This window comes from Podarcis cretensis, assembly GCF_951804945.1.
Source record: "Podarcis cretensis genome assembly, chromosome: 9".
In the NCBI taxonomy this organism is placed as follows: domain Eukaryota; kingdom Metazoa; phylum Chordata; class Lepidosauria; order Squamata; family Lacertidae; genus Podarcis; species Podarcis cretensis.
This window is the reverse complement of record NC_137178.1, coordinates 55918169-55944631: the sequence shown is the minus strand read 5'-3', so window position 1 is coordinate 55944631 and position 26463 is coordinate 55918169. Positions and strand designations below refer to the sequence as shown.

Below are 26463 nucleotides of genomic sequence, written 5' to 3'. Positions count from 1 at the left end.
CACCGATGCCTCTCGCTCTCCAGGCTTCAGCAAAAGCCTGCATTCGCCCCATAGGACACACACACATTTCCCCTTCATTTTTGGAGGGGAAAAAGTGCGTCCTATAGGGCGAAAAATACGGTATATGAAATTCCAGACTGCTCCCAGATACAACTAACGTTGAGTGCCCCCTTGTGACTGAACCATAGATCCCTCTCCCTGGCCTCATTGGGGCACCAAGCACCATTCAATATGGGACAACTCTGTTTGAAAAACCACATGTATGTGCTCCACATGAACACAAAGACTTACTTTCAAGGGAGATAATTATTTCTTATCATTAAGAAAGGGGGCCTCTGTCGAAGAAATGGCATAAAAATAGATATTAATGTATAGATAGATAACGTATTTTCTTGCCGATCACAGTTGTATTACGTGGCCAGCCAGTAAACGATATAATGCAGACAATGTCTGTTCTTAGTTGAAGAGATACGGATGGTGCTGTGGTTAATTCATTATCTAGTTCAGTAGTATAACAGCAAGTGGTTTGCCATGGTAACTTACACTGAAAGGTTCTGATCTGCCTGTGGTTTAAAAACACCCAACAAAAACCAACCCCATGACATATTTTTTTTTATAAAAAAAAGTAATCAAGAAGTATGACACATAATTATTTAGCTAAAGGGTTTTTTTGCCGTTGCCTTTGTAAAATCAGTTTAAATACAACTGGAAACTTTATTATGAGTTAATAGTGAACTGAAGCTGTGTCAATCTGCTGTTAGCTTGCAGCGCCTGGACTGAAAGCATCTGGAGGAGGGGTGGGGAACCATAGACCCAGAGGCCAAATGTATCCCTCAGAGCCTCTCTTACGCTTCTTCCAAGGTGCCCCCTCCCCTGCTGGACCTAGTGTTGCTGTTATGTACTGAAGTTCTCACCCTGGGCCAGCAGGGGATACTGTAGATAGTTTTTCACTCAGGTCCACATATGCAAATAAGGGATTGAAAGTGACATTCGGTGATTGGATAGTTACAGGAAATGGTTACTGTTGCGTTCTAGTGGAGCTCCTTATAAGGCTGGCTGAACCCTTCAATTTAGTTCTGTTCTGGCCTGTGAATAAACAAGAGCTGTTGGAAGAATCGCTGTGTCGTCTGATATGTTCACCCACAACTTAACAGTTGCCACATTTGTTCTGGCAAAATACTGGACAGGGCGGGGCGGGGCAGTTGGTCGGAAATCCCCCCCCCCCCCGGTGCCAAAGTGACTTCAAAGCAATCCATTACAACCCATGGCAACCTAACAGGATGGCCCCTCTGGAATTTGCCACACACACACACACACCTACAACTAATAATAGTTTTATTATTTGTACCCCACCCATCTGACTGATTTACATGAATTTGTGGATCTCTCTGTGCTTGGCTGTCCAGAACTTAAATACATGACCTTTTGCACACCCTTTCAAACACATGCATTTGGAGAGGATCCCCAACTTGGCGGGGGGGGGGGGGACAGGAGAGAGAGAGAGAGAGAGAGAGAGAGAGAGAGAGAGAGAGAGAGAGAAGACCTGAAATACAGGACAAAACTGTATCAGTACAGGGCATAGAGATTTACATTGAAATACAGGACAATCCTGTATTATACAGGACAGGTGGCAACCCTAATTGCACCATTTTTTCCAGGCCACACCGCTCACCAGCCATGTTTGGTACCTGTCTTGAGTGCTTTGGCCTGCCTGGGATGTGTCTTAGACTCTGTTAATAATGACTTTTGCTTGCCTGGATGGAGATTGGAGACGATTGGCAGCCATTTCTGATATTCTGAATTACTATGAGTTTGCATTGAATTGTATATCGCTGGCTGAATTTGTTTGTTTTCTGCCTTATTTCTATGCTGCTGTGTTTTTTATATGATTATAGTGACTGTAATATTTGTTAATTTTTAATGGTGTTATTGTGAGCTGCTTTGCGGTCGACATTATTGTTGGAAAGGCAAGAAGCAAATATCAACTCAAACAATTTAAAGGCCTCTTTACCCAGGTCCTTCCTTCCTTCCTTCCTTCCTTCCTTCCTTCCTTCCTTCCTTCCTTCCTTATTCTTGAAAATACACTACACAAACTTGACTACAAATTTTACTCTTTTTCTAAAGTAATGAGAGCATTCAGCTGCTCTTCTTCAAAGTGAGCTTGTCAAACAGGTACTCCCCAATGCTGTTCTGAGGCAGTCCCAGGTGCCTCAGGTTTGTGAGGTGGTCTCTCAGCTGCTTGATGACCTTCACCTCTTCCTCCAGGTACTCAGACTCCAGGAAGTCACTCAGATGAGGGTCTCCCTTCTCTGTTGTGACCTTGTGCAGATCCAGCAAGGCAGGGCATCCAAGCTGTTGCCCCACTCATCCTTCTCTGACTTCTTGAGGTCCTTCAGCAAGATGCACTCTCCTCTCTTGTTCTGATATTTCAGGAACTTATCTGCATGCTCCCACTTTTCTTGGGACTGTTCCTTCAGGAACTTGGCCACGTGACCCAAGGCAACATAATGACATGGACAGATAGAAATAGCTAGCATACAGCTGCAAATTCACTAGCTGGTTCAAGGTAGCTTCACAGTCAGCACAAAAGTTCTGGCACACCTGAGAAGCCATCTCTGTTGTTAAGTTGTGAGTGAACATATCAGACAACACTGTTCTTCAAACAGCTCTTCTTTATTCACAGGCCAGAACTGAACTGAACTGAAGGGTTCAGCCAGCCTGCTTATATAGAGCTCCACTACAATGCAACAGTAACAACTTTCTGTATCTATCCAATAACTGAGTGTCGCTTTCAATTCCTTATTTGCATATGTGGACCTGAGTGAAAACTATCTACAGTATCCCCCTGCTGGCCCAGGGTGAGAACTTCAGTACATAACATCTGTGTCCTAGCAAACTAAACTGAAACCAAACAACACCACAAGCCCTACACTACTGTTACTGTCACCCAGGTCCGTTCTTATTGACAGCTGACTCTGTTCAGAATGGGTGCCATGTAGCCCAGAAAATTGCCATGGTCTAGCAAATGAAGGTAGGAAGGTAGGGTGACCGTGGCATGGAGGTGGGGGCTGTCCAAGTGTGGATTGCTGCTGGATTTGCCCACTTCCCTGTGAGATGGCAACCTTCCCTCAGCCTGTGTCTTGGAGGGAGACCTTGATCCTATTTCATCACCTCACCTCTTCACATTTTGCAGCAGCCTTCATCCCTCTCCAGTCCTGTCCAATATTCCTTTATTAGTTTTCTTTTACATCTAATAAAGTTTATGTGTTTCTCTGCAGACCCTCATCTCAAAAGCCTCAAGTCTCCTTTCTTCCATTTTGCTAAACATCCGTATGAGCCTCTGCTCCATATCTATGCGTGTGTGTGTGGGTATATTTGTTTTTCAGCGCTGAAAAATATTCCTCAGGCTAGCATGTGCTTCTTCTTATGAAATTATTTATCTTTTCTGAATCTTCTGTCTTCATTTATTATGCTTCCCATACTTGCTCACTTTGTTTCCTATCTGTGATAAAGGGAGTTTTATTACTTGCCACCAGTACATTTGTTTTATGCTCATCTGCTTCTAGCCATAATTATGAAAAGCATGAAGCACACCCAGTTCTTCTTCAGCTTAGATTTTAATCGGAACCAAATAAGAACACAACTCCTTCCCCCTCGAAATCCACTAGCCTCTCGCTGACACCTGGCTACTTCTGTTTTGGTCTGTCTCCTTCCAGCACAAATTAATACTAGGAAATTTAATTTTCCCACAACCACTGCAGGCATTTGTATCCCTGGGAGGGTTGTGTTTGATGTGCTCTGTTACATTGCTTCGGGGACCAGAAGCCAGAGAAGAGAGATAGACCTCCAACTTTCCTCACAGCCAGGTAAACATATGGGTGGAAGAGGCTTAGAGATTTGCAGGTAGGTGGGTAGGGATTTGGAGGTGCTTAGGTGGAAGGGGATTGGTGACTCACAGGGAAACAGAGAAGGGATCAGGCTTCATGGCACCTACAATTACTGTATTGGTGTTCCGGGAACTCCTCTTGTCAGCTTCTAACCTTGCTGGGTAAAGGACCCAAAGAACAGGAAGGGGCAAGGAGCATCATCCAGACTGACCCCCTAAACCTACAACTGTTCATATCCTGAACAGTCTGCCAACCCGGCAACAGAGCAAATTTTGATTCCAATTGGATCAGAATAAACAAGCTTTTTGCCAGAGGGATGGCAAAGCTGATTCTGAGCCAATTGAAACTGAACTTTTCACCCGTCACCAATTTCGCCTACTCTTTTGGTATTAGACATTCTAATAAGTTCCTGCTTATTATATAAATTCTATGAATGATATCCAGTGTTCATTGTTAAGTAAATCCATTGCTTTCAATAGGTCCACTCTAAGTACAGTGGTACCTCGGGTTAAGAACTTAATTGGTTCCGGAGGTCTGTTCTTAACCTGAAACTGTTCTTAACCTGAAACACCACTTTAACTAATGGGGCCTCCCGCTGCCGCCGTGCCACCGCCACTCGATTTCTGTTCTCATCCTGAAGCAAAGTTCTTAACCCGAGGTACTATTTCTGGGTTAGCAGAGTCTGTAACCTGAAGCATCTGTAACCTGCAGCGTCTGTAACCCGAGGTACCACTGTATTACTTAAATTGGATATCAGCTCTTATTTGCCAGCAAAAGTAGAGGCATGCTTCATATTGGCAATGAAGGCTAATTCAGATGGAATGGCAAAACAAAGCTCCCTTCCACTGTCCCCAGTGACCTACCCTTACATGAATTGGTTCCCTTCTTCCCCTCCTGGTTTCCACGAAGCATCATTTGCTGTATTGTTTGAACTGGCAAACTATGGTATTTATTTATTTAAAGCCTTTTTATCTCATTCTTCAGCTGCAAAAGTTAAGTGTTTTGCCTCCTAACTGCAAATTGAAACCATGCTTTGAAGCAGGATCAAAAATTATCCCAAACCATAGTTTGCCAGTTCTAATGTCCTCACAAAACAACTCAAAACCACAGGAAGTAGATGAAGGAATGAGCATGGGAGAAGGAGGGGAGAGGAAGAAGGAACCGCATGAACTGAGTCGGTTAATTTCCCTTAAAACACACTTTCCCAAGAAGCAAGAGGTATTCTACAGCCAGTTATACCACTGTCCAGCTACTGCAAAGATATGCTGTAATTCTCTGTCTCCTAAAACCATTAACTCTATGAGATTCCAACAAGAGGTTCCTATTTTTTCTTCCAACTTGTTTTAAACATCTTACTATTAGACCTACTATCTTCTCATCCTATAACCATATCAAACTATCAGAAATCATGGATATTAGTGACCAAAGGTCTGTTGGAACAATATAAGTATTTTCCTGCTGGTGAAAGGAAAGCAGAGAGGGGACTTCCTCTTTCCTTCTTGTGGAAGGAAGTTCCACAAATGGGGAGCAGCTGCTGAGAAGGCCCTTTCTTGTGTTCTTACCAAACATGCCTGCAAAGGTGGCAGGATGGAGAGAAAAGCTTCCCCAGAAGATCTCCAAGCCCTGGCAGGCTCATATGGGGAGACATGGACCTGTGGCAGAAAACTCCACATGCGATTCTCCCCTGTCCTGCCCTGGTCTGCGTCAGTCTACCTAGAAGACGCCCGTCATAGACTAATAAGTCCCAATCACTGCAATAGGATATGCAAGGATTCCTCCTTTCGTTATACAAAACAGCACTGAGTCAGGAGAACATTTACATTTCACAGCCGACTTGTGCACAGCCAATTACATAGCACATCAGACTCATGCAGTACAGCCTCATTCTTTATTTACCAGCAAGGCTACTAAGAAGTCACCTCTGGCCTGGAAGAAGTGTAACAGCAGCTGAGTCCCGTTTTAGGAGGAGTTTAATTGGAGGGAACCCTGAGCACTTCATTCCCTTCTGGCCTGTTCAGTTGCAATTTTAATTATAACCCCCCCCCCCCACTTTAGGAGCTCACAGAGATGGAGAGAATTGCCAGATCTCTCGATCTCTCATTCATCCTAGAATTAGCTGGAGAAAATGTATTGTGCGCCCCAGAGTTCCCAGGCAACAGGCAAGACACACTGAGAGATAATGAGCCTGTTTCAAGGCACTTAAGTTCAACAAAGGATTTTCCAACAACGCACTTAAACCTCATGCTTAACCTCAAGTTCAACTTGCACTTCAATGTGTGGTTCCATTTCTTCCCCGGGATTCATAGACAGTCTAGCGTTTTCACTTTTAGAAGCTCAACCATTAGTATTGTCACCATGATGAAACCATTTCAGAGAGTGATTTCTATTCATATATATCACATTTGTTTCAGAAATCTTAGCAAGAATAGAAGTGATATAACACTTGACCCAGCAGGAAACAAATGTAATGAATATATATATATATATATATATATATATATATATATATATATATCCCTTTTCTTCTTGTTATGGTATAAGGGGCTGTTCTTTGTTTCTTTGTTTGAAGACATATCCCTTATTGAAAAACTCTTCAGCTCCTCTGTTGTCTGAAGTGGGGATAGGTGATATTCCTAGAATCCTTAGAGTTGCATTGTGGTTCCTAAGGGAACGGAAGGAAATGGTGAATTCCTTACAAGTCAATGGACACTCTACACACTTTTCTTTTTTTTTAATAAGCCCCAGGGATGCCACAGGAACCCTAGGGCTCACATATTCATGTATATACTTATACAAAGAGGGAGGGAGACAGAGAGAGAGAGACTCAAAATGTGCTTTTTTAATCATACAGAATGATGCAGATGGAGATGCTATTATGCTAATCAGAAAATTGACTTGCTAAGGAGGATTGTTATGTATGCTCTGCACATTGAAACTACTCTAATAGATAGAAGTGGCCAAAAAAATACTTTGGCCCAGTTCAAATGTAGATAGGGACAGACTGAGCAGCTGATTCTGTCCCATTTCAATCTTGGTGGTGCTCAGTCATAGATCTGTCATAAAGGTAAAGGGATCCCTGACCATTAGGTCCAGTCGTGGCCGACTCTGGGGTTGTGGCGCTCATCTCGCTTTATTGGCTGAGGGAGCCGGTGTACAGCTTCCGGGTCATGTGGCCAGCATGACTAAGCCGCTTCTGGCGAACCAGAGCAGGGCATGGAAACAACGTTTACCTTCCCGCCGGAGCGGTACCTGTTTATCTACTTGCACTTTGATGTGCTTTTGAACTGCTAGGTTGGCAGGAGCAGGGACCGAGCAACGGGAGCTCACCCCGTCGTGGGGATTTGAACCGCCGACCTTCTGATCGACAAGTCCTAGGCTGTGTGGTTTAACCCACAGCGCCACCCGTGTCCCTCCTCTAATAAATAGAAGTGGCCAAAAAATACTTTCAAATGTTGATAGGGACGGACTGAGCAGCTGATTCTGTCCCATTTCAATCTTGGTGGTGCTCAGTCATAGATCTGTCATAAGGTAAAAGGTAAAGGTACCCCTGCCCGTACGGGCCAGTCTTGACAGACTCTGGGGTTGTGCGCCCATCTCACTTAAGAGGCCAGGGGCCAGCGCTGTCCGGAGACACTTCCGGGTCACGTGGCCAGCGTGACATCGCTGCTCTGGCGAGCCAGAGCCGCACACGGAAACGCCGTTTACCTTCCCGCTGGTAAGCGGTCCCTATTTATCTACTTGCACCCGGAGGTGCTTTCGAATTGCTAGGTTGGCAGGCGCTGGGACCGAGCAGCGGGAGCGCACCCCGCCGCAGGGATTCGAACCGCCGACCTTTCGATCGGCAAGCCCTAGGCGCTGAGGCTTTAACCCACAGCGCCACCTGCGTCCCAAGATCTGTCATAGAATCATACAATTGTAAAGTTTGAAGGGAGCACTAGAATCATCTAGTCCAACCTTCTGCAATGCATGAATCTTTTGCCCAGCATGGGGCTTGAACCCACAACCCTGAGATTAAGAGTCTCATGCTCTACCATCTGAGCTATCCTAGAGCTGTGTGTACTATACTGTTCCATCCTTTTATGTGTGCTTTACATGCACTGAAACTGAATTGGAAAATCAGGAGGTGTGCGTAATCTGCTCTTTTCCCAGTTGAAGAAAGGGACTAAGGATTCAAAATCACTTTGCTAGGTTGTGTTTACAAGGTCTCTTAACAGAGTCTGCCATTGTCGTTTTGCCAAGCATAAGCTAGCTTTATTCTAATTTAAGATGAAATAGATCATCATTAAAATTGACATCGTTATGATGTTCTTTTGGGATTGGGTTTGATGGATGATAAAAACAAATGAGCCTGATGAGCCTGCCTGAAGACTGGAGACTTTGGTGTTTTTAACAAACAGATTACTCCAATTAGGGGGTGTAAATAGGATTAAGCACATTGAAAAGACTCCTTCACAAATCTTCATGTGGGAGGAGCAATCTGTTTTAAATGCTCATTGTGCTGTCTGTCAAGGCTTACTGGTTTCCCCCAAATCCTGCATGCAAAGATGCACAGCAACTTAATGTATAAAATATATACAACATTGTGAAGGTTTTAATTTGAATTTTAACTGTGAATAAATAGAACAAATGCTGTCTCTTTGCTTTGCTTTATGACTGGCTTATTCTTGCTGATCTACACACCTCATCTAATAAAATTATTAGATTTATATACTGCCCTTCATTGTAAGATCTCAGAGTGGTTCACAGAATAAAATACAGGATAAAAACAAGTAAATGATTAAAAACAAAACAGCAAAACCTACATTATTATTATTCTTATTCAGCTCTTAAGCTCATCAAATGATGAAATCAAATATTAAACCCACAAATAAATGAAAGAAGATAAAGATTCAACTTTCGCATCAAGTGAGGTTGGTGTGGAATAAATATTTCTACGACAAATGTCTGTCTCAATATTCAGGCACCTTTCTTGCAATATTTAATGACATGGCATAACCAAACGGCAGCTAATATAGCTGATTTCAGCCCAATTCACCATACAACTCATCACATGATAAAACTTTTTGGGCTGCCCAAGTTCTAATCTAGATCTCTGAAATGCTAGTTTTCTCCATGCAGTGGGTTTTTGTAATTTTGTGGGAAAGGGACTATTTTTTTAACTGCGACCCTCTTTGTTCACATTGTGGTTTAAGTCATGATCAATCCCTTGAAAATCTGCTTGATCCTCACATTTCTGGTTACCGTTTCATTCTGGTTTTTCCCTGTGCACAGAATGTACGGCAAATTCCAATTCACAGCATATCTCTGCATAGAAATAGTGTTTCCTGTCAAACAAGGACTTCTTGTTTATTGTCCAGTTCACCGCAAGGCCTGTCATCACCATGGTACATCTCCCGTTTAGAACTGGTAGTGTTTTAGGTAGGGAAGAATGAAGGAACGATACTAAACAGGTGCTGCTGCAATCTGGCCTTGTGAGCCAGTGGAAAGCTTTGAGTTGAAGCAGATCTGTGCATGAATTTCCCATTTCTCTGTACTGTAGTCTCTTTTGCACTCCGGGAAATTGTCCTAGCAGGCACCAAACCATCTGGACCACGTCTGGGCAACATCCCGATGCAGCAATTCCTGGCCCAAAGCTGATTCCAGCAGCAGCACATCACCTTCTCTGAAAATCAGAACAGCACAATCCTAAACGTGTCTACTCATCCGGAAATCTTATTGAATTTAGTGGGATTTACCACCAGATCACTGGGATTAGGATTGCAGCATTCTTGCAAGGTGTCTTCCTGTTAGGTTTACATGCATCCAATAGTGGAATCCAAAATGCCCCATAATAATAAAACTGCAAGATAGTCATTAATCTCTTATATACTTCCCTTCATACTATTCCACAATATTCCACTTTGAACAATATTGTTGGTTGTATACAACATCGTTCTGTCTGAGCATGTGGCTATCTTCAACAAACAGCACAAAATCTCTTGCCTTAAATAATTCAGTCTGCTTGCTGCAAATTAATTGACAGTTTTATTGTCTTCATGAGTGTTGACCTTTGGAGAATTCTTGAAAGCAACTTAAGGAAAGCAATGTCTTGGATGATGAAAACATTCTGGTGCCTGAGAAGGAACCACAACTGAGGTTCCTTCCACATGTGCCTGAGTAGAATAAGGTAAATAATATCCAGGCTGGCTACATTATACTGTCACATGAAGCAGCAAATACCCCCCAAAGAAACCACCCTTCTGTCTCAAATGTTTGGGAAGCACTGGTATAGGAAAATTCAGGCCAGTGATGCACCAATTTACATTTGAAGAAAATATGATTTATATCAGTCTTCCCCGACATGCTGCCTTCTGGATATTTTGGACTACAATTCCCACCATCCTGACCTTGGGCCAACCTGGCTGAAGCTGATCAGAGTTGTGATCCAAAACATCTGGAAGGTACCAGTTGGAGGAAAGCTGATCTGCATATACTGTTTTCCACATTCAGAACCAGCTGCAAAGCAAGCTTGGTTAGGAGTTTGCAAACTTCCTCCTCCTGATATTCGCATTGGCTTCAGTGGAATAACAGCCACAAGAAATGGCATGTTGACACCTCTGAGTGTCATCTTTGGGAAGTCATCATTTGACATTTCAGTGAGGAGTGGAAGATTCTCGGGGTGTGTGTGTGTCCATGCCCTTCTGAGAGGTAGGCTTGTAATGATTGTCACATTACAACAAATGGGATTTGTCATTCTGTAGAAGCTTCTACCACACCCCTCAAAAGTTCCCAACAAGTTTACAACACCTTCAGCCTCTTGCTTTTCCAATTCAAAAGAGCTCAGGTATCCAAACTTGAAAAACAACAACACATTGTTAAGAGCCCTTGCATTCAGTCAGATTAGACAATAACATATGTCTGCTTAATTCATATTTTTAATTAAAAAGCTTCTCTGAAAGCATCTTTGCGTAGTTTCCATGAAAAACTGATGGCAGTTTTCTTGTTTGCTTTTGCAGAAAGAAAGGGTGGGTTGTACTTTGAATGAGGCCTTGCATCTAAGAAGCCAACACAGACATGTATGGGTTCCGAAGGAAATAACAACCTAGCGATGTTACAGCTGTGTGTATTGAGAGAAAACAAAAATTCCTGGCTAAATGCCCCTATTTTCTTGGTTTCACCAATTTCCCAGTGGCCCATCTGTGAAGGACAGAACTGCAGGCAACAGCGCTCAATATACAAGCACCCTTTCATATAGACAGGCTAAGAACTTTCTGTTGGATAGCTGCGTGCAGGAAGAGACTGAGACGCTCATTCAAAGATTTTCTTTCTTAAAAAAAGAAAACAGCTGCCATCTTGCACAGCAGAAGGGTCTTTAGTGGAATCCGGTTTCAAGACACTGTAAATCACACATCCATACCCTAAGATCAGGGGAAATAAGCAGCCTCAAGAATAAAGAAATGTGAAGAACAATGAGTTCAGGAAGCAAATATGGTTGCCGTTGAGGGACAAAGCTTTTATGCACAGGTTTCACGGTGGGAACTTAGAATCACACAAGTGAAAGCTGTAGGAATTCAAGTGCATTGATGCTGGCCTTTATTGGCTGGTTGGCTTGTTTGTTTCAGTATATTCTAGAGGGGCAGATTAAACCCATGTATAAAATATTACAGTTATCCAAGATTACTTATCTGTGTCAGCAAGTAGAATAGGCAGTTGAACGTCCAAATCTTCTCCGTTTGTATAAAAGGGTTTTGGTCATGATGACCACAGCAGATGGTTGGGTGCACTAGTTTTTCATGTCCTTTTTAGGTATTACCAACATGTTAAAACTGTTACATATTCTGTTGATAATGGCTGTCTGTCTTTTGGAGAACAAATAGAAGTGTTCTTTCTGAGTCTACTGACAGCTGTGTTTTGGTGCCTTAAGATGGTAGTGCTCCATCTTTCCCACTTTTTGGGGATGTGTGTGCACACCATACATTTTAAGAACACTCCACCCAAAGATTCCTGGGAACTGTAGTTTGCCGCTCACAGAGCTACAATTCCCAGCGCCCTTAACAAGCCACAGTTCTCAGGATTCTTTGGAACTGAGATGATGTGCTTTAAATGTAGTATGGTGTATATGCAGCTGCAGATGTTTTTAAAATACCCATTTACTTAGAACCAGCCCAATACATGTTGCATGTTGAAACAAAGGAGATGTCAACTGAGCTATTAATAGTTTTGTTTGCAGCTAATACAGTCATATGAAGGAATTATACATATTGTTTACTATTTTTAATGATATTTTAAATGTACATGTTATGTAATTAAATATTTATCCACTGCTTGGATATTTTTACACATTTCCAAGTAGGTAAATAATCAAAAGACTCTAGTGCTCATCAGAGACAGCTGCATATTCCTGGATTGCAGGGGTTCTATGAGGGCAAAGGTCAAACAGGTTTAGCAATGCTCCACTACTCATTCATTTGAGGATGCTGTGTCAGTCCTTCTCTCCCAATTTCCTGGTCAGTGTGATTGATTTTTGCTATATAAAGGTCAACCTAACACTCTTGGAGGTGGAGACAGGCTACCTCCTCTGTTCCTTTCCAAATTCTTGCAATAGCCACGGAATCAAATTCTCAGTTATCTTGAACACAAAAGCAACATGTGGTTGTTGCAGGAAGGAGTTGCAGCCGAAAGCACAACCCCACTCCACCTTCAGCAGGAGTATTGAACCCTACACACGAGTAATGATGCATTAACAGGGCTCAATACTCCAGCACTTCAAAACATTACTTCAGAATATAAGACACTAATGAAGATGCCTCCGTGTGAGAACTTATACTACATCTTTTTCATCAGTTGCAAAATGATCTTACGCTGTTCAATATTATCACTCAAAGAAAGCATTTCTTATTTGATTAGTGCTCTGCGTTGAAGGAAAGTTCCAGGAACCCTAATGTCTCATCCTAATCCATAGCAGAGAAGACAACTATATGCATTTTAACTGTGTTCACTGAACCCAGATGGCAAGGAAGCTGGCTCATGTTCATTGGCCTTATCATCTCTTTACCAGTTCATTTCCAAGCACAATTCAAAGTGTTGGTGCTGACCTTTAAAGCCCTAAACAGCCTTGGCCCCGTATACCTGAAGGAGGGTCTCAACCCACATCGTTCAGCCCAGACACTGAGGTCCAGCTCCGAGGGCCTTCTGGCGGTTCCCTCACTGTGAGAAGTGAAGCTACAGGGAACCAGGCAGAGGGCCTCTTCGGTAGTGGCACATGCCCTGTGGAATGCCTTCCCATCAAATGCCAAGGAAATCAACAACTATCTGACTTTTAGAAGAAATCTGAAGGCAGCCCTGTTTAGGAAAGTTTTTTAATGTTTGATGTTTTATCGTGTTTTTACTATTCTGTTGGGAGCCGCCCAGAGTGGCTGGGGAGGCCCGGCCAGATGGGTGGGGTATAAGTAATAAATTGTTGTTGTTGTTGTTGTTGTTGCTGTTGTTATAGAGCCAGTGTGGTGTGATGGTTAAGAGCGGTAGATTCGTAATCTGGTGAACCGGGTTCGCATCTCCACTCCTCCACATGCAGCTGCTGGGTGACACTTCTCTGAAGTCTCTCAGTCCCATTCTCCTCACAGAGTGTTTGTTGTGGGGGAGGAAGGGAAAGGAGAATGTTAGCCGCTTTGAGACTCCTTCGGGTAGTGATAAAGCGGGATATCAAATCCAAACTCTTCTTCTTCTTATTATTATTATTTACATGCATATAATTTGGAACAGGGCTGGCCCAAGAAGTTTTGCCACTATAGGCAGAACATCCCAATGCTGCCTTTGCCCCCACAACCCATCTACAGATCTGGGGCCCCACCTTGCCCCTCTGTGATGTCTGCACTGCTGCCTAACACATCAGTGAGGGATGGCGGGGCTGTATTTGTGGTCCAGGCAAAGCCTTGATGGGTCTGACAGCAGCCCAATGGTGGCAGTTGGATCTATAGCCTGAAGCAAATGGCTTCATTCACCTATTGCACAGGCTGCCCCTGGTTTGGACATGTGTAGCCTATTTCAGAATTAAATGTTGTCTATGTGGAGTGATGAATCAGAAGGCACAATTCATCATCCTCTAGAACTGTTCAGTGCATATATACCTAGAGTGCTATAAAATGTTTCAGAACCCAGCTCATTGGCTTGGATAGTGGATTTGACTTTACAGTATTTGGAAGTCTGAACAGACATCACACATTGCCTTGGTTGGATCCAAAGGGATCCAAATATCTCCAGAGCAGGCTGCTTCTACTTAGGGTTTTTGGTTTATTCAAGAAAAATACACCGCCTTCATTTTTGCAATGTGTGCACATTCATGATGGGCTAAATCCTAATAACATTGGGCTATCATAACTCTTATTTTTTCCACTCACATATTCTGCACATTTATCAGTTCTCATCAACTCTTACTGTTAAAAGCTCTATGTCTGGTTGCAGGACGTTGTAAATGAACTTTCAGAACAGCAGCAATTATCTTTCTTCAGTTTCAAAACGGGTGCCCCAACTCCACAGTTACATTTGAGCCATGAACAAAGAAAGGAAAATGAGAATCTAAGACATAGATGTTTCAAGTGATAAAATACTGGCCAAAAACAGGGGGGGGGGGGAATCTACATAATCAGCATGTTACTATTTACATTTTAAAAAAAGAAGTATTAAAAGGCAAACGCCAATTCTGAGGGTTCGCTTGTACTTCACCTTTAGTGAAAAAGGATATGCCTGATGGCCAAACGACATTGCAAATGCATGAAAAAAACAAATTACCGTAGATGATTTTGATGGCAGCGCACAGATTGGTATAAAGATATTGCTATCCTTGTGGTTTCCTTTAGGAAATAAAAGACCTCTCTTTTGCTGGTCAGTGAAATGTCAAGTCTAATTATTCAAACTGGCATCCCAGAGGAACTTATATGAAAATGTGGATTGCTCTGCAGGTGGGCATAATCACATGGGATGATCATTCACAAGGTGAATGCCAAGGTCAAGTGAGGTTATTTCTGCCGGAAATGGCCCAACTAATGTTCATTTAATCTTATTCTTTGAATTAGCAGTATCATTGGCTACAGATTTTCGTAGGATTGCGCTGGCATGTTGTTCTTAAGGGAAACCTTGATTTATATCAGGCACAATCCTCTGGTGACATTTTTTTTCTGAGCAAGCCTTCTTGAATGAAGCAGCGCAAGGACATAGGATCATAAGATGGCAAAGGGCCTTAGAGGACATCTCGTCTAGCCTGCTACTCACCATAGGATTTTATTTATATTTTTGGTTTCACATAATGCATACACTGATTGAGGGTATATATAAAAAAAACTTCACCCATAAGCGGTTTCCAAAAAATATAAAACAAAACATTAAAATTCTCAGGTGAGAAACAGTCAAAAACAAGTATATAAAAGCATTCAAGAGATTGTTAAAATGTACAGTGGTGTTTAATGGGGCCACCAAAAAAGGACAGCAAAGTCTCCTGCCTGACACCCATAGGCAGGGAGTTCCATTTAGGTGCCGCATGCAAAAATTCTGATATCTTACAAGTGGGAACAAGTATTCTTTGGTGCCTGTAACAGAGCCAAACCAGTTTCATAGACTGAGGTGACCGAATGGGCACATATAGGGATGCTGATAGGCATGGCTAGATTAACTGCTGAGCAAAATGAGCACATGCTTAGGGCATCAAGGGAATAGGGGGCACCACAGAAATTTTCCATTGCCAGATTTACCACGGACTACAGTATATATTAATATCTGCAATATGCTCCCACCAGGGCTATACAAATTTAATAAATAAATACATAACAAAATAAATAAATAAACAATCCCTAAAGCTGGAGTGGGGAATCTGTTTGTCAGGGTAGTGCCCTCAAAAGGTGGGAGGGAGGCAGAAGCGTGCAGGGAGCCTCCGACTTTGCTGAGCAGTAACACCTCATCAGGGACTGGTGAGAGCAAAGCCTCTGGTGAAACAGAGGGGGAAAGGGAGGCAAAGGCTCACAGAGGTTACTGCGAGCCTGAGCACCGCTCCCAGGCAGGCTGATAGGGAAACAGACGTGCAGCTTCCGTCGCCTAGTTTTCGTAAGGGAGTCAAATGTAAGGAAAGGAGGAGGAGACTGGGGTTGTCGAAGTTCTTATGCTGGATGGGTGGCAGGAAGAACCCACTCTCGGAATCTGCGAGTGACTGACACAGTCATGAACTTTGGAACTCTGAACTGTACATAGTTGCAATAAATAAAACCTGGAAAAGACAGGTCGGAGTCCTGGTTGTTTACTTGCAAGCAACCCCCTACAGACCTGACACTGTTGCTCCGTGATAATGATGGACTCCACTTCCCATCGGCCCAAGCCAGGAGGGCCAATGGGTGGAGGGCCACGATACCTCCAGGACCGCCTCTTTCCATATGAACCTACCCAGACTCTGAGATCATCTTCTGATCTTCATGTGCTTCCTCCTTGAACAGTGGCAACACGAGGACGGACCTTTTTTGCAGTGGCTGCCATCTGCGGAATGCTCTCCCCTGGGAAGTTCACCTGGCGCCTTCATTATACACCTTAGGTGCCTGGTAAAAACGTTCCTTTTTAGCCAGGCCTTTGCTTGATCCGATTTACATCCTACAGTGGTGCCTCGCAAGATGAGATTAATCCTTTCCGTGAGGCTCTTCGTCTAGCGGTTTTTTCGTCTTGCGAAGCAAGCCCATTGACAGCTTAGCGGATTAGCGCTATTAGCGGTTTAGCGGCTTTTAGCGATCAGCTGTTAAGCGGCTTATCGGCTTACGAAAAGGGGGGGGAGGGGGGAAAACCCGCAGGAACTCGCAAGACATTTTCGTCTTGCGAAGCAAGCCCATAGGGAAATTCGTTTTGCGAAGCGCCTCCAAAATGGAAAACCCTTTCGTCTAGCGGGTTTTCCGTCTTGCGAGGCATTCGTCTTGCGGGGCACCACTGTATGCCCTTTTAAAATGTGTGTGTTTTTTGGGGGGGCTATTGGGTTGTTGTTTTCATTTTTATTATGTATTTTGTGGTTTTATATCTTGATTTTATTCTGTGAACTGCCCTGAGACCCCCGGGTATAGGGCGGTATGTAAATTCAATAAATAATGATGATGGTGATGATGATGTTGATGGGAGTTGGAGTCCAACAACATTGGAAGGGCGTCAGGTTCCCCATCCCAGTGCTATTCTAGACAAAGAGGTGCTGGAACTCACCATAAACATCTCCCTTGTTTTTGTATACAGTATTGGCAGTGACAGTAATGACAACATCTTAAAAAGCAGAGACATCACCTTCCCAACAAAGGTCTGTATAGTTAAAGCTATGGTTTTCCCAGTAGTGATGTATGGAAGTGAGAGCTGGACCATAAAGAAGGTTGATCACTGAAGAATTGATGCTTTTGAATTCTGGTGCTGGAGGAGACTCTTGAGAGTCCCATGGACTGCAAGAAGATCAAACCTCTCCATTCTGAAGGAAATCAGCCCTGAGTGCTCACTGGAAGGACAGATCCTGAAGCTGAGGCTGCAATACTTGGGCCACCTCATGCGAAGAGAAGACTCCCTGGAAAAGACCCTGATGTTGGGAAAGATGGAGGGCACGAGGAGAAAGGGACGACAGAGGACGAGATGGTTGGACAGTGTTCTCGAATCTACTAACATGAGTTTGACCAAACTGCGGGTGGCAGTGGGCACTTCCGGGTTGGTGCCATCGCCGAATGGCGGACTCCCTCCGAGCTCCGGAGGGAGCCTGCTGGGCAGGGGTTGGGTCCCACCGCGCCGGCGACGCGGGGACCCTCAAAAACCATGGGCGGTGATGCCCATGGACTTGGTGACTCGGCGGGCACCGTTTGCGCCCCCCCGACCCACGAAGGAGCCTTTTTAAAGGCTGCGGAGCGGGTGACGGGGGTGTGTGGTGCTATGAGTCCACTGCTTCCCCTGCCTAGCAAAGCCGCATGCCATTCGACGGAGAACACCAACTTCTTCTTTTGAAAATTTGGATTAAAAAGAACAACCCGTGAGTAAATTTATCGGACTTAAAAGGAAAAATTTGCTTTACGAATTCGGAGCGAGCGGGGGAGGTGCAAAAAGGAAGTCCGCCCCCCCCCCCCCGTTGTAGATGTTTTAATGCAAGGATTTGACAACTAAGATCGAGAGAAGAATCTGTTTATTTGAAAAAAGTTATTAACTTCACGAAGGGAAATTACAAGTAATTGTGCTGGAGGAGAAGAGTGGTTTGTGAGAACTAAAGTGTAACCCCCCGGGAACCGGGAGCGATCCGTTATGAGAGACTGGTGAAGAGATATAGAAATTTTGACAGCTGTCAAAGTAGCTGTCAAAGTGGGAGAATAAAAGAGAACTTTGTTACGATGACTTTGCTGGTTAGATTCGTTACAATTTGGATATAAATTACTGAAAACAAGGGCAACAAGTTAATTTTGGTGTGATCTGGAAGGAAACTAAGTCACCATAATCCCTCTAGAGGGAGTTCTGGGACATTGCAAGAATGGCAGCAAGTGGAAAAATACTCATGGAATTGAACAGGACTTTTTATCTCCTGGGAAAGCTGCAAAAACGAAGCATTATTTTGTCTACAGAGGTCTCTACACTAAAGGAGACAATGGATTTATCTATTGAAGAAAGGAAGGGACTTGACCTAAGTTTGTGTTCCTGAACAAATAAAGCCTCTGTAGAGGAACTAGAAGTTTTTGAATTAGAAGGTTTTTGCAGCGGAACAGGAAAAGAAACCTGAGGAATAAGAACTGGACTAAGCTCGAAGTTGGAACATTTGGGACATCCAGACTTTAAAAGGATCAAGAAACAGAATTTGAGTTATACTCTTAAACATAGAGGTCTGGATGGAAGAAGAATGATCTTTTCTGAGAGTTTCTCTAAGATTGGGCCTTCTGAAATTAAAGATTACCAAAAAGACGGCAAAGTAGAATCGAGAGAGATTTAGACATGGACGTGGGATCTCCAGGCCGGCAGTAGACAGATGGATGGATTTTGGGGATCGAAACCGGGAAAGGGGGGAGGGAGATTTGGAACCCAAAGGCTGTAAAATTATATTTTTTTATTTTCTCTTGTTTTACTTTGTGTGACAAAAAAAGGGTAATTCGTGGAAGGGAACTGGGGTCAATCTTAGGGAAGTACAAAAAACTATAAAGAGAAATGGTTGTACAAGATAAACTAAATTTGAATAATGGGCTAATTATAATTATAATAAGGTTTTAAAATTTGGGGTAAGAATTTGTGGAACTAATCTAATGGAAATGGAATACAAGAGGGGGAGGGGTGGGGAAGTCCTGGAAAGATGTTAATGAAAGTAAGGTTTTAAATGCAAATTTTATCTTTTTCTTTTTTCTTTTTTTCTTTTTTATTCTGGATTTTTTGGAAATTTTAATAAATATCTTTTAAAAAAAAAAACTGCGGGCGGCAGTGGAAGACAGGAGTGCTTGGCGTGCTCTGGTCCATGGGGTCACGAAGAGTCAGACACAAGTTAACGACTAAACAACAATAACAACAAGGGCAGTGGTGCCCACCCGAAAGGTGCCAGAACTGAGTTCCAGCTGAAAAAAAAGCCCTGCCCAGCAATGTGCAAGGAAACCTCCGTGTATGGCCAGAGTTGGACCTGCTACATGAATAGCCACTGCCACAACAGGGCCCCTCTGTGAGTATAGACTGTGGGAACTGTGTTGAAAGGATGTGTTGTGTGTATATATGTCACCCCGCTCAGTTCCTCTAGCAAATTATCCATTCCAAGAAAAACATTTCCATCGCACGGGGCCAAGTAACATGTGGGTAAGAGACTTGAAGCAGGGAGACCATAAATATTTATTTTATTTGACAAGTGTTGCTAATTCTGCCCTGCTCTTCCTTGCAGCTGTGATTGGTTTGCCGGATAGACTTGTGTCAATTTATTGGGTGGTTTGTGGGCTGGCGACGAGTTAAAACCAGAAACTTCACATTAAAAGTATAATTTCTGCAGTTCAGTGTTTGCTGACAGCTACATAAAGGCGCAGCATAGATAAGCACAACAAATCAATATTGATACCATGTATCTATCCTTCTCCAGGGAAGAAAAAAAAATGCTATTGAGATTGTTTGGTGTGTATTTTGAAATTGTGAGGCCCTTGTCTTTCTTGCACACAAACACTAAATCATTTGGGCTTTTGTTAGGTGGTATTTATATCTATTAAACTGATCTTTTTCATTCCATACCTTTCCCTTTCCTGTAAAGGGCAATGATCTTAAAATACAGGCCTAAACTACTAAAGCCACAAGCTGTAAAGCAAATAAGCTAATACACATGGAGTCTCCAACTATGCTAGAGAGAAAAGCCAATTTAAAAAGATGCAAAGCCTTAGTTAAACAAGAAGAGCTTGCTTGCTTAAACTTTTGCTATTTAATTTTTAATTCCAAGTGTCAAGAATTAAGAGGCTTGTGCAGTTTATAAATTTTGGACTCCATTCAAAAATATCTCCCTCTGTTCCTCAGATGCATTTAAGAGTTTGTACCAATGTCCATGGTTTTTAATCAGCAGGAATCGCTTCCTTTTTAAATTACCTATAAATATTTATAACCATCGTTACAGCTTCAGTGAATGAAGCTTTATTTTTCTTTATCTTTCCTTTGTGTTTTATTGCATGTTTGATGTTTGCACCTGAATCTAATATAGTGAAGAAATAAAGAAATATAGGACTTATTATTACAATGAATCTTGCCTTTCTTCCATGGGATGCAAAGTGGCACATGTAGAGTTTTCAGGTAGCCACAAATCCAGGCAGATCACCAGACCTTGTTTAGCTGCTGCAAAGTTGCTGCATCATATAGCAATTGCAAAAATCAATTTAAAAATAAAATAAAAATAAAAATAAAAAAACTCTGGCAGAGAGGTTTGGGGTTTTTAATCTTTGGGTCTCCAACCAGGATCCCAGTTCAGATCACAAGACTATAATTAACCTAATGGATCAGACTGGAGGCTCATCTAGCAAAGTAAGTAAGTAAACAAATGTTTGTTTGTTTGTTTGCCGCCAATCCAACTGGGTTGCCCCAGCCACTCTGGGCAGCTTCCAATACATTTTAAAACCACAGTAAAACATCAAATATTATATTCCCACAGTAGGCAACCAGATTCAAATGGAAAGTCCACAAGTATCACCATATTTTATTATTGCACAGCCGTACCTTGGTTCTTGAATGTAATCTGTTCCAGAAGTCCTTTCGACTTCTAAAACATTCAACTTTCAAGGCATGGCTTCTGATTGGCTGCAGGAGTTTCTTGCACTCAATCGGAAGCTGCAGAAGCTGCATCAGATGTTCGGTTTCCAAAAAATGTTTGCAAACCAGAACACTTACTTCCCGGTTTGGGGCGTTCAGGAGCCAAAAACGATCGAGTCACAAGGCATTCGAAAACCAAGGTACAACTGTAAATTGCTTCGGAATGGCCTGTTGTGAGAGGCGATCAATAAATTCAGTAAAATGGGGGTGGTATTCAGCTACAAGACGGATAACTTGTTCTAGTAATTTCAGTGGGTTTACTCAGAGTACAGCTTAGTTGAATACCACCCTTATTAACTACCGGTATCTTAATGGGAGAGGACTCACTAACTTGGCTGTCTGAAGAAAAACGAAGGTGGTTCTCTCCTGCCTTGCAGCACTTGGAACGACCTAAGTCACTGGGATTTTGTGGATTCCCCTCAAGGTGTATCTATGTTTAAAAAAATATTGGCTTTATATTACCTAACTGTCATAGCTTTTTCCAATGATCTGTACAAACTACAGTTTAGGGAAGGTCCTCACAATTTTCCATTGGAACTATCCAGCCTCTCTCATAGATCAATACTGTTTATTCCCCACTATATAATTTTTATTAAATTTTCTGTTTTACATTTTAGAATATTCATTTAAACTACCTTAAAATATCAATGACTTCCCTTCTTCTCTTTCCATGGTTCATTTTGCATATCATAAATCCCTGCATATTTTACATAAACTAAACCATTCAGTATTCCATTATTATATCAAACAAAACTTGTTTACACTGTTGAATTTGTCTTAATGCTGCCAACGTTTTCAAGTGTACACAATGTGTCCCCCCATATATTCAACAAACATTTTCCAATCTTCTTTAAACTAATATTCTTCTTGTTCTTTTATTCTATATGTTAAGTCTGTAAGCTGTGCATATTCCATCAGTTTAAGTTGGCATTCTTCTTTAGTTGGGACCTCGTTTGTTTTCCAATCAATACTGTTTATGACAGTGGCTCTCCAGGGTTTCAGATAGCAGTCTCTCCTAGTCCAACCTGGAGATTTTGGGGATTGAATCTGGGACTCTCCATGCAGAGAAGAAGAAGAAGAAGAAGAAGAAGAAGAAGAAGAAGAAGAAGAAGAAGAGGAGTTGTTGTTGTTTGGATTTGATATCCCGCTTTATCACTACCGGAAGGAGTCTCAAAGCAGCTAACATTCTCCTTTCTCTTCCTCCCCTACAACAAACCCTCTGTGATGTGTGTGGGGCTGACAGACTTCAAAGAAGTGTGACTAGCCCAAGGTCACCCAGCAGCTGCATGTGGAGGAGCGGAGACGCGAACCCGGTTCCCCAGATTACGAGTCTACCGCTCTTAACCACTACACCATACTGGTGCAGGTGCAGAACCATTGGTGCAGGTGCAGAACCACTGCACCACCTGGTGCAGATGCTCTACCACTGACCTACTGCCCTTTCTCATACAATGTCCATTAAACAACTTTGTGGTGTAGCTATGCTGTTAGTGATACAGACACCAGCAAGCAATAAACTGTCAACGTAATAACAGTGGCAAAGTCCTATATGGCAGTGGGCACTGAACCAAATTAAGCTTCGTTATGGAATTGTTAGCTATTTGAGAAAAAACGAAATAGCTGTGGCGATTATACAGTTGATTATGCAAGACTTTATGTAGGATGTTTTGATATTTCTTTTCTACGGGTGAAAAAAGGGTTGGTTTTGTCCTGGGAACAATCCACCGAAACAATGTTTTAATGTAAAATGAAGCAACGCGAAAAGTTTCCAGCTTCAAATATTTATATGAAAATGACAACTGCACTGTATCAAACACGTTACTAGACTCAGGGTGTACGTAGGAATCTATGGATTTGTTCAGTTTATTTGGTGATACTTTGAGGAGCTATATAATATCGAGGGTATTTTTCTTTAAGCTAAGCAGAAGAGCCACAATGAAAGAAGTCCGTTTTGTGTCTAGATTGTGTGACCTGAGTTTACAGAAAGAACAGGAAAGGATGTATATTTAAGATAACGGAGTCTGCTTTATATCTAATGTATTTTTAGATGCTAATCCTGCGACGCTCTTAGTCAAACAAGTGATTGAAACTTAACCACCATTGTGAAATGGAGTGAAATGGCCCCCATTCAGACTCCACCATCTCCGCAGGCTGAATGGGTCCTTGCACTGTACAGATAATCCCCAATAAGAATGCTCAGGTTGGCCATAACACCCAGCTGTCATGTGATCTCCATTCCTGTGCAGGATGGATGGAGGGTGCCCAACAGTGGCAGATAAATTAATGGATTGGGCCTTAACTTTGCCCTGGTAACATTGGGAATTCCAGAGACATACAAGGCAATCTCTAAGATAAACAGGGGGTTATGTGCAGTAGCGGATGGCATGATGGTGTGGCCCCGCTCACCTGATCTCCTGACAGTTGAGTTGCAGCTGCTGCTTACTGGGAAGGAATGGGGCATAGCATGGGAGGACTGTGGGGCCATGGCCCTGGGCACATTTTTTGAGGGGAAGCAACCAGGCGCCCCCACAACAGGCTTCCTCATAAGGCTGGAGCCACAGGAAAGAGAGAGAGAGAGAGTTTGGACTTGATATCCCGCCTTTCACTCCCTTTAAGGAGTCTCAAAGCAGCTAACAATCTCCTTTCCCTTCCTTCCCCACAATAAACACTCTGTGAGGTGAGTGAGGCTGAGAGACTTCAGAGAAGTGTGACTAGTCCAAGGTCACCCAGCAGCTGCATGTGGAAGAGCGGGGAAGCGAACCCGGTTCACCAGATTACAAGTCCACCGCTCTTAACCACTACACCATGCTGGAAGGAAGGCCATGCCTTCAGGGCCTGACTCTGGCCCAGAAGGGAGCTATGGAGGCAGCTTCCTTTGTTACGGCCCAACTCCACCAACTAGGCACAGCTCCACTCCCGGGTCAGGCTTTACCCGGGGGCGGAGAGGAGGAGAGACAATGGCAGCGTTGCCTCCCCTCTTCTCCACTGGGTTGCAGGTGAGGGCTGGGATGGTGCGACTGCAGCGGGCTTCCTTCATGACCCTTCCCATAAAGCAGTAGCATACGATCCGCTACTGGTTGGTGCGGTTCAAATGCACCAGCAGAGCCAGTTGAGTGCTCCTGCCAGTTTGTTTTGTTTTTGCTTGTTTAGCTTAGTTCCCCACCCCACCACCAACAAATAACGCGTACAAAAATGTATATACTACAGCAAAGTGTGCAGCTGAATGCCCACTTAAGTCAAAATAACATACCAAAATAATTACAGTGGTACCTCAGGTTACATACACTTCAGGTTACAGACGCTTCAGGTTATAGACTCCGCTAACCCAGAAATAGTGCTTCAGGTTGAGAACTTTGCTTCAGGATAAGAACAGAAATCGTGCTCCTGTGGTGCGGTGGCAGCAGGAGGCCCCATTAGCTAAAGTGGTGCTTCAGGTTAAGAACAGTTTCAGGTTAAGAACGGACCTCCGGAATGAATTAAGTACTTAACCCAAGGTACCACTGTATAGAAGACTGATTTGGGGGGGGGGGGGGGAATGTGTATATTAGGGGAAATTGTACACATAAATGTGTATATTAGAAGTTTGCCCTAAAATCCTGGTGATATTTCATGTGGATTTTCAAGTAAACAAACATAATCACAAATTGATGTGAAAATATAGAGAATGGAACTTACAACTGGAAAAATGAGAAACAGAGAGAAACCAAAATGGACAGATTCATCTATTCCCACCTGTGGCCTTCCAGATGTTGCTGGTCTCCAACCACCATCAGCCCCAGCCTGCATGGCCAATGGTCAGGGATGATGGGAGTCGTAGTCCAACAATATCTAGGTTCCCCATCCGTGTCTTGCATTTAGCAAGGGTCCAGGGCTGGGACGTTACAGTTAGCAGTATCGAACCTTTCCCTTCCTAATGTCTTCTGCCACTTCTCCACAGTGCTGTTTTGCTTCTGTGGCTCATTCCCCTATGATCTTGAGCTACTGAGTTATACTTGTTACTGCTACTTGAAAAGCAGATAAGCAGCACAGGAAGCCTGGAAAGAGACTCGTCCTGTATTGATTACTATAACATTTGATCCTTTGAGATAGTTCATAATCTCACAGGAAGTCTGAACTGAATTTTCTGCATTGGAGATACTGAATCCACAACTCTCTCTCCCGCCCCCCCCCCTTTAATCTATGGTTTGATTTATGCTCTTTGCTGTATTTGGAAATGATTACCTCAACTGATATGAATGCCCAGGGGAAGCGTCTCCTAAAGAGATAGAGGATGGTTTCCGTTGGAGCTTGTGACAAAAATCAAAAGACCGGTATTTCTCCTGAGAGCAATTCTTCTCTTAAAGGACACAAGAGGCAGATGCTCAGGCAAAGCAGGAGACATGATACAAATGCAGTAGAAATAACCCTTTGCCATTCTCTCAAGCTTCTTTGCTTTGCCTGTAATAAGGGCTCTTTTAACATTCATTCCAAGAACCCTGATTTCCCTTGTCAATAGCATGGGTCTGCATTGAAAGTAAAACATAAAACTTGCAACCACTCTGCTCTTTTGAATATTCATAATGTTTCCGCCATCTTTTTCCTAAACCTAGGTAGAATTAGTCCAACATGGATATTTGGAGAAAGCCCAGTGAACTTTGCGTTACAATGTAGATAGGAGTTTTGATATATATTTATTTTAGTGGGAACAGATGTTGTTCACAGCTTGCACCCCAATCTCACCTGCATTCTGACAGTATCCCTCTACAAAATAAAAATTAAAGACAATACAATCTTATGCAGGGGTATAATTCCTTGGGGTCTTTTGTGGAAGGTCCTGGATCTTCTGCCTTTTAAATTTAAATTATTGGGTTTTGTTTTTTTAAACACTTATATGAACATGGATATTATTTATTTGTGTAGCCGAAGCCATTACAAAAAAACTAAATACACAAAACAGAATAAAACTGATTACACAGTGAAAATAATTATTAAAGCCAGGTGCAGTCGTACCTTGATTATAGAACCTAATCCATTCCGGGAGTCCGTTCAACTCCTAAAACCGTTTGAAAACCAAGGGGCGGCTTCTGATTGGCTGCAGGAGCTTCCTGAACTCAAGCAGAAGCCGCGTCGGTAAGTTCGGCTTCCAAAAAAACGTTTGCAAACCGGAACACTTACTTCCGGGTTTGCGGCGTTTAAGAGCCGGTTTGTTCGGCAACTAAGCTGTTCGATAACCAAGGTACAACTGTATTCAGTCAGATAAAAGTTTCCTCCCCTACTTATAGGAGACATAGTGAAATGTGTGGTGTTAGTGAGACTGAGACCCATCATCTTAATTTTG

General features: G+C 42.9%; 1 long non-coding RNA gene and 1 pseudogene across 2 annotated transcripts in view; one reads left to right on the top strand and one right to left on the bottom strand.

Moving 5' to 3' along the window:
- Window positions 1-2136: 2136 nt before the first annotated feature.
- On the bottom strand, window positions 2137-2613 carry LOC307224146 (ferritin heavy chain A pseudogene; annotated as a pseudogene). The gene has a single exon. The product of its transcript is annotated as a ferritin heavy chain A pseudogene (transcript).
- Window positions 2614-2734: 121 nt separating this feature from the next.
- Window positions 2735-26463, top strand: part of LOC307223777 — a 41913-nt gene continuing 18184 nt past the window's right edge. The window contains exon 1 of the long non-coding RNA XR_013842270.1: window positions 2735-2883. This is a non-coding gene — a long non-coding RNA (uncharacterized lncRNA). The remainder of the gene's footprint in view (window positions 2884-26463) is intronic.